The sequence below is a fragment of the Crocodylus porosus genome, unplaced genomic scaffold (assembly GCF_001723895.1).
Source record: "Crocodylus porosus isolate Cpor-Errol unplaced genomic scaffold, CroPor_comp1, whole genome shotgun sequence".
NCBI lineage: Eukaryota > Metazoa > Chordata > Crocodylia > Crocodylidae > Crocodylus > Crocodylus porosus.
In genome coordinates this window covers 7,874,066-7,882,056 of record NW_017728913.1, presented here as the reverse complement: position 1 = coordinate 7,882,056, position 7,991 = coordinate 7,874,066, and the positions used below count along the sequence as shown (strand labels likewise).

The following is a 7,991-nucleotide window of genomic DNA, read 5'->3' as shown; positions in this document are numbered from 1 at the left end:
CCAGCCTCTGGCTGCTTTACTTTTCATTCCATCCAGGAAGAGCACATGCCAACTGCTGAAACTTCCTTAGCCTGATGAAGGAGTTTTCAACCCAAAACCTTGCTTAATAATTGCTTTCCAACTATTTAAGTTTGTCTAATAAAAGATATCAGTTCACGCAAAGAACCTTGTCTACTCATATCTGATGCATCCATATTCTCTTAGACCATTCATTTGGAGTTCTTTGCTCTGGACCTTGTGGCTCACATCAATAATCTCAAGCACTGTAATAGGTAGGTAGGTTCTCTAAAACAAGACTATGGTTGGAAGGTCAGTTGTACAAGGGTTAAAAAAAGAGAAAAAAAAATCAAGGTTAAAACACATCCTTTAATTGCTTGCAAGTTATGGGTGTGTTGACTCAGCCTTTTCTAAAAGTAGCAATCCTGGTACAAAGACTGCAACTTCCTTTGTATCCTGATTTCATTCCACACTTCAACAATTCATAGCAAGAATGCTTCTGGTAGCAAATAACAAACAGGTATCAGCCAGTACATTTTGTTGCTGTTTTCTGAAGAGTGGAAGAGAGAGTTAACAACGCATATGCCAGGATTGAAATATCCACGCTTCTCTTCATGGTGTGAGCAGAAATAGCAAATCCACCTTCTCTTATTACTGTAGTTACCTACCCTAACCTGCATGAAGGAGAATTAAAAAAGGAATGCCTTTCTTTAAAGCACAGCCATGGATAGCAGGCTTTGGACATCTTACAAGAGATTTAAAAGGAATACAAAAGCTTTTAAACAAGAAGGGATGTTAGTTAATCCTATTTTGTAGCTACCTTAAATACGGCATACATATTTAGTTACCAAAATTCAAACAGGGAGTTCAGGAACAGAATATGTGCATATCTCTTCAAAAAGAATAAATTGCAGCTGCAAAGATAAAAGGCTGTGTTACTAACCTAAGCTAAGGTTTAACCAAAGAATAGCTGTTCACCAAATTGAACAGACTGCAACCATGCCTGATTAGGTAATATCCCATTTTGCCTTTGGTAATGAGAATGTATTCAATCTGTGCAAAATTTTATATTAATCATGCAAGCTGCTTTTGACTTTGAATCAATGTGCTAGCTGTATAAAACATGGGGAAAAATGGTGTATAGTCAGATCCTTCGGAAAGGTGTAATATTCTACACTACAAAAGAATGGTAAACAACAGTACAGAAGTAGCCTTGAAATTTATTTTTCCTCCAGGAAGTACTCTGATGTTACAATAATGATTTGTATTGTTAGCTGAATTTATGGTTTCACTGCAACTGTATATCTCCTTCCTAACAGATCTCATGTTCTTCCAGGCTGCTTTTATATTCACCTCCTGGCCCTTTTCTTACAGTTAGACTGTAAGGGCTCCGAAGCACGGACCACTGTTTCCAGTTGCATGGGCAACATTTATCAAAATGGGGCACGAATAGATGAGCAGTGCCAAAAGGCATGACCACAACTGAACTGGCAATGCTCCACTTCGATTGCTTGAAATATTTGGTTTCTTAAATTAAATGAACACCTAGCTTGATTTGCAAGATGTCCTCAATATGGCAAAAACCTGGAAGAATTCACAATGAATGAAAACCAGATTATGGGCTAATACCCAGTGCTCTCTAGCTGCCAAAACTGGACAGGATGTAGCTTGGATGCACTTAGCCAGCAGAAAGCAACAAGCTGGAGTTTATTTTGCTTGTCTGTAAATTCTGTGTTTCATTTAGTGTTTCCCTTCAAAAAGGGAAGCTGAAGTAGACGATAATCTGAGGCTGTACTCTTTATATCTGGACTACCACCACAATCACGTCTCTCTCATAAAATGTTTTACATCATATTCCTTGACTTGAAGCAGTGAACATTTCTTCTGGGATTCTCCACGGTGATCTCCTGAAGCCAAACACATGCAAGTACAATACTTTTGACAGGGCCAGCAACCCAGCCCTAAAGACAGCATTTATCATCAGAATTCCATTTCTCATCCTCAAGTCTGTTTGCCTGCTTAGAAATTTTGTCAGCGCTGCACTTAGTTAAAATCAGAGAACAAAGGTCTACTCTGCTTGAAATCTGTGCATGAAGCTGGGGGAAGTATCCCAAAGTAATGCACTGCATGTGAAAAAGAAAGAATGGAGAATCATGTGCTTCAATACAATGCCTGTGCACACCAAAATATTTTTACTGCTATGTTTTGGCAGGCTGCTTTCAATCCCTAGAATCTGAAGGGACTGGTGCTATACATTTTCGTTTTCTCATACTGCAATATGCTGATCAACAGTATGTATAAGTTACTCCAAGATTTACTGAAAAGGAAAACATTAAAAACGTTTTTGGCAAGGGGGAAAGAGATCTGTGACCTCAGGAGAATCTCCTGTGGCTCACCATGGCCCCTTTGCCCAACTGCTAACTTATCAGAAACAACTCCACAGTAGATAGAAAGACCTTAAAAACACAACCACTTCTTAAAAGAAGTAGAGCACTGCCATCACAGTACATTGTTTTTTGCTGTTGCTGCTGCTACTGTTCATAGCCCTGAAACAAACAATTTCATCATTACTCCCACTAATGTCACCAACCACACATGCTTAACTTTAAGCTCATGTTTAAATGCTTCACCGGACTAAAAACCACATGTTTCTTTATAAACCATGTTATAAAAAACAGGCTATGAGCTTTGAAAGGAATTCTCCATAGGCCATGTCATACATTGTCTTTACTGATTTTGTACTGATTTACTGTATTTACTGATACTTCTTCTGCCATCAAGAATAAGATGGTGCAATAATGCTGTTTCCTGCCATTGATACAGGTTGAATTTCCATGCAGACCTACCCCTTCACCACTGATTTGAGGTTTTGCTGTTTTTCATTTATGAGGTTGACAAGGAAGCAAAAGCTTTGTCTTAGGAGACAGCTCTGTCACCCTGCCCTCAAGGGTGCAGGAGTGGTGCCCTTTCAGCAAACACTTAAATATCACAAAGAATGCTGCCTCTGTAGCCACACCTGGCTCAGGCAGCAGTCTTCACCATCTGCAAGAAGGAAATACTTCCTACCTGTCTCATGAATATTGTGAGACTGGTTTCTGGAAAGTGCTTATAAGACAAAGGAGTACTAAGTATTATTATACGAAGCAGCTATTGGTTTAACAGAAAAATATTAAAATACTATTCCGTGTGCTAAAACTGGGTTTTAGACTTGAAAATAAATTAAAATGTGTGTACCTTAATGAGTTCCCCATATGAACAAGCTAAAACAGCACATAACTCAAATATACATTCTAACTAAGCTACATGAAAACTAATTAATTACCCGTAGCATTTATAAAAGTGAACAAGCAAAATGGATGAACACATTCTTCACTCTTCCGACAGCAATTAGCACAGCTTGTAAAAATGAACGTTTTTTGCCTACAGGTTTAAGCTTTCTGAATTCTCTGGTGGGGGTCTTTCATTTTCCTTTCTTCCTTTCTGTTCTCTTTCCTTAGCAGACTCTGGTTTCCTCCTTTCCTGAAGGGACTCTTGTCTGGCCCCTTTGTTCCCCCTTCTCAAGTTTCTTCCTTTGTAATTTTCATTTTCTTCTGTTTTTGCCATTCCTTCCTGCTCATCTTTCCTCCCCCGCAAGCAGACTTGTCCATTCAATTTCCACTGAGACTATTCTTATTCAAAAGTTTTCTCCCTCCTCTCCTAACCCCATCTTTTAACCCATTTAGTTTTGTCATATTTTTTTTCCACCTTTTTCATGGCTTTTTTTTTAAATGGAAGTTCAGAATACCGAAAAATAAGTAACATCTTCAAAAGCAGCATCTCAGTTTAAAGGACTTTTTTTAACCAATCAAAAACCAAAATAATACACTGATAAGAACACAGTCCACTTCATCCCTGTAGCATTTTAGAGCTTAGACCACTAGCACTACTCTGCCAAGAATTCCTGGCTTTGGCAGCTCCTGGAAAAAGAAGCTTAATAAAAGTCTTTAGTGCCACAGGAAAGGAAAAGAAGAGAAGTCAAGGCCTTTTTCATCCAAAGTTGATTATTGTTAAATCAGTTAATACAGTGTTGCCTCCAGGCCAAGAAAGAATGGTGCCTTGTTGCACCGTGCAAACAGAGTATAGAACCCCTTCCCTAGAGTGCTCACTACATAAAATGGACAGAAATGGGATGAGAGGGAGGAAGAGATATAACACCCAAGGAAAGCAAACATGGTGGCAGAAAATGTCCTGTTAGCTCCTCTATTTTAGAACATGGGTTTTGTTAGAAACAGATAACCCAGGGATAGGCAAAATATAGCCCATGGGCCAGATCCGGCCTGCCAAGGGATTTTGTCTGGCCCATGGTGGATCCCTCAGCTCCACCCAGCTCAGCTTCGGGGCAGCCCAGGCCATGGTGCATGCAGCCAGTCCCACTGCCCCTAGGCATGCAGACAGACTGGGGCGGCACAGCAACCAAACTTGCTCCCCCACAGTGGCAGCTCCTTCCAGTTGCCATTGCCAGTCTCCACTGACACCACTGAACCTAGTCCTCTTGCCCGGGCATCCTGGCCCATGTGCCCTGCACCCACCACTAGGAGTACTGGAGAGCATGGGCAGGCAGGGTCTCTGTGGGGACCAGTCTGAGACCCATGGAGGCAAGGAACGGCATCCAGGACTGGCATGAGTGAGTGGGGCTTGAGCCAGAGCTGGAACTGGGACAGGACAGAGCCATGATCCGCTGCCTGCACATCCCTGCAATGGATGCCGATTCTACGGGGAGGGATTCATGGGGAGCAGACTGCAGCTCTGCCCTGGGCCCATGCTGTCAACACTGCAATCCTGATCCTGGCCCGACTGGCCCGTGATACTGTTCCCTGTCTCCCACATCACCATCCCATCAGCGTGGCTGCGCACAGGGCAGAGCCACTTAGGGAGTTTTGGTGAGCTGTTGCAGACAGATGGAAGAGGAGGGAATGACCCAACAAGGCAGGGGGGAAAGGGGGTGCTGCCCTGGCCCACAACAGCTCATCAAAAACTCCCTAATTGGCCCTCCAGCTCAAATAATTGCCTAAGCTCAACAGAGAGGAAATAAAAGGGACGTAGGACACTGAAGTGAGAATTAAGCAGGGCAGGATAGAAAAGCCTATGAAGGCTACAATGTAAAGAAAAGCTAAGGTGAAGAGACTCAAAAGTTGAGGGAAAGAAGGATTGGAGCAAACAGCACATCAACACAGGCAAAGGAAGTCACATTAGTTCTGTAGAAATGACTCAGTGTCTGAAGGTCCCTGGCTCTGGTTGCTTCTATAGCTACCCCTACTGGATAGAAACTTCCTTGAGTTTTTCCCCTAGGTCACATGGCCTGGTGTCTGGCTCCCCTGAAAGGGAAGTAGCTTCTTTGATATATAGTTCCTGATTTGATGAAATAGTACTCAGGCAATCCTTTCCCCATTTACCCCCGTGTTATTCAGATCAACAGTTACTAGTTTGGCTGCTTCTGCAACTTCCCCTTCCACCTGGAGCAGACACCAGTGGATCAGAGATAGAAGCTACCAGTTATACCTATCTACATTGGGCAACTACAAATATTGAACTGATATTCCCTTAATCCTTACCTGTCCCCTTGCATCCTTAGTCTTTGTTTAATTCTAATACCGGGTACTGATATCTCAGGGTTTTTTTAACCTGCAGCAATCACTGTTTCCAAAATTTCAATACCGATCTAACTTTCTTCTACAGCCAGTACTACAAAGCTACTGTAATTGGCTTGCCACCACCAGTTGGAAATACATATAAAAGTCTGTAAATAAGGTGAATGTGGCACCGAGTAGTTTCTAGCAAGCAGAAAATAAGTGTACTTATCAGCAAATAGCTTCTGCATTAAGCAAATAGCTTCTGCAATAGCTTCTGCATTAAGCAACATATTCTTATCCCAGGGCAAGCCCCAGAGCCAGTTTTCACCGCGCAAACTACATAAACGTTCTCTAATTAGGACTCAGTCAAGTGACAATGCTTGAGTTACTGGACCAGTACTTCAAAGCTAGCAACCTAATTAACTATTTCTCTTACTAGAAATGGATTGTGGAGATTCTTCAATAGCAGTACTTAGTGAACACTAATGATGTCTAATGACAGCATGATGGCATCATAAATAATGTGCTGCAGTTTTACTGATATTCATAAGTTAAAACTTACTGAGCAGATTAGTATTTGGAGTACAGGAGAAGGAAACCAACTGATTCAATATCCATTTCAGAAACTTTGGTCTTATTTTTGACTATTTAATTGAACCTGATGCTACTGTAAAAAACAGCTTTTCCTGAGTAGTATGTTAAAGCCAGCCATTGTGCAGGCAGATGCCAGGAAAATGTTACTTCAGACTTCCATCCAACCCTCAGTCTTGACCCCACAGCACTACCTCAAGGCCAATTTCAGCTTCTCTTAAGGAAAAGCTGCTAATCACTAGCAAGGAGGCAGATTTCAGTCTGAAAGAAGTATGTAAAAGGCCAGGATTATACCCACAGCTGTTAGACTGTTTCTTGAGATTTCAACAGGGCTATAAATAAACTAAAAAATAATATAAAATATCTTTTGACAGTCTGATGGAGATGTTCAAAACAACAAAAACTGACTGTGCAAAATCAAACACCTGACTGCTGCTAAACTGGTTCACATATACTGCCAACTTCTTGCCAGGGAAAGAAAAAGTAATTTTTAAAGGAAGCTTGCTTAGTCTGTCCACAACTGCTGCAACACTCCCACATCTATATGGCTATAATACTTGGAGTCCACCTACCTGTTATACCCAAGCTCCCTGACAGTTTGGACAGCAGCCATCTGTAAGTGGCAGAAAAAGGTCAGTGGAATAGGCAAACCCTTGGCAAGATGAGTAACTGTAGAAACTGAAGACCTTTTAGGCAAAAATACAAATTTTAGCCTATTGGATCTGAAAACAGTCATAAAAACTGAACTGTAGAAGCTTATGCAATATCATTTTGATGTACTTTCCATACTTCTCTTCTACAGTTTCTTCAAGAACAAGAAAAAAAACACTATAACTAATGTTTCAAATATGAAATTGTTGTCCTGCTTTTAAACAAAAATAAACAGCTGAACTGGCCTAGTACTCAGCATGGAAAACTGTAGGGTGGCTTTGGAGCTAAGAAGAAACTAAACTGCCCAGGGCTCCAGATTTCACTTACAATTGCCAATAGGTTGGACTATCTTCCCCTCCCCCCGCTTCCCCCCAATTCTTAATATTTATAATCTACGCTTTCCTTAAAATCTCTCCTCCTTTCCTCCACCAAGTAACATGAACTGAGGCTGACGCTTTCACTTGCAGAAAGTAAAACCAAGTGTTCTGAAAGGCGCAAACTTTTACCCATTCAGCTCTTTGGCTGCTATCTCAAATCTGCAATTGTAACAATACTGACATTAAAAGTAACAACTTTCACTGCTTGAAGAGTGTGAGAGGAGAGGGCAAGATCATTTGCTTGAGTTCTGCCTGATCTAGTATGACAGCTTGTGTTGTCAAAACAAGCTAATGGCTTTCCGAGCTTTTGCTTTTCTCCTTTTCTCCCAATCATTACAATCTAAAAAGTACAAAACATATAAGAGCCCAGCAGAGTCAAGCAAGGCCCCCTGGTGTGTTTAAACTACAATGATGTAGTGCAGCATCAGCAATTTCCATTGTAACCATTGTGATGCTTGGGATCAAAGACTTGAAAATAGAACTCACAGCCAAACTTTTAAAGAAATATTCTTAATGCTTAGCTTTCACCCAGTACTTTTACCTGTAAAGTCCATAGTACATTATGATATTTCATTGTATGAGCTCCAGGGGGGGAACAAAAGTGCAAAAAGATTAAGTGCTTTGACCAAGATGTCACAAAATTAGTGTCAAAGGTGAAAAAAGAAAGCAGGTTCTTTCCCATCCAGTTTCATATTGTGTCCACTGGATCAAAAGAGCCCATTTACCTTGCATGAGAACCCTCTTTTGGACAGCTAGCACTAAGGTA

At 41.1% G+C, this 7,991-nt stretch overlaps 1 protein-coding gene across 1 annotated transcript in view; it reads right to left on the bottom strand.

The window, feature by feature from the left end:
• ARHGAP10 (Rho GTPase activating protein 10) overlaps positions 1-7,991 on the bottom strand; it is a 133,101-nt gene that overhangs the window by 68,184 nt on the left and 56,926 nt on the right. The window lies entirely within an intron of this gene.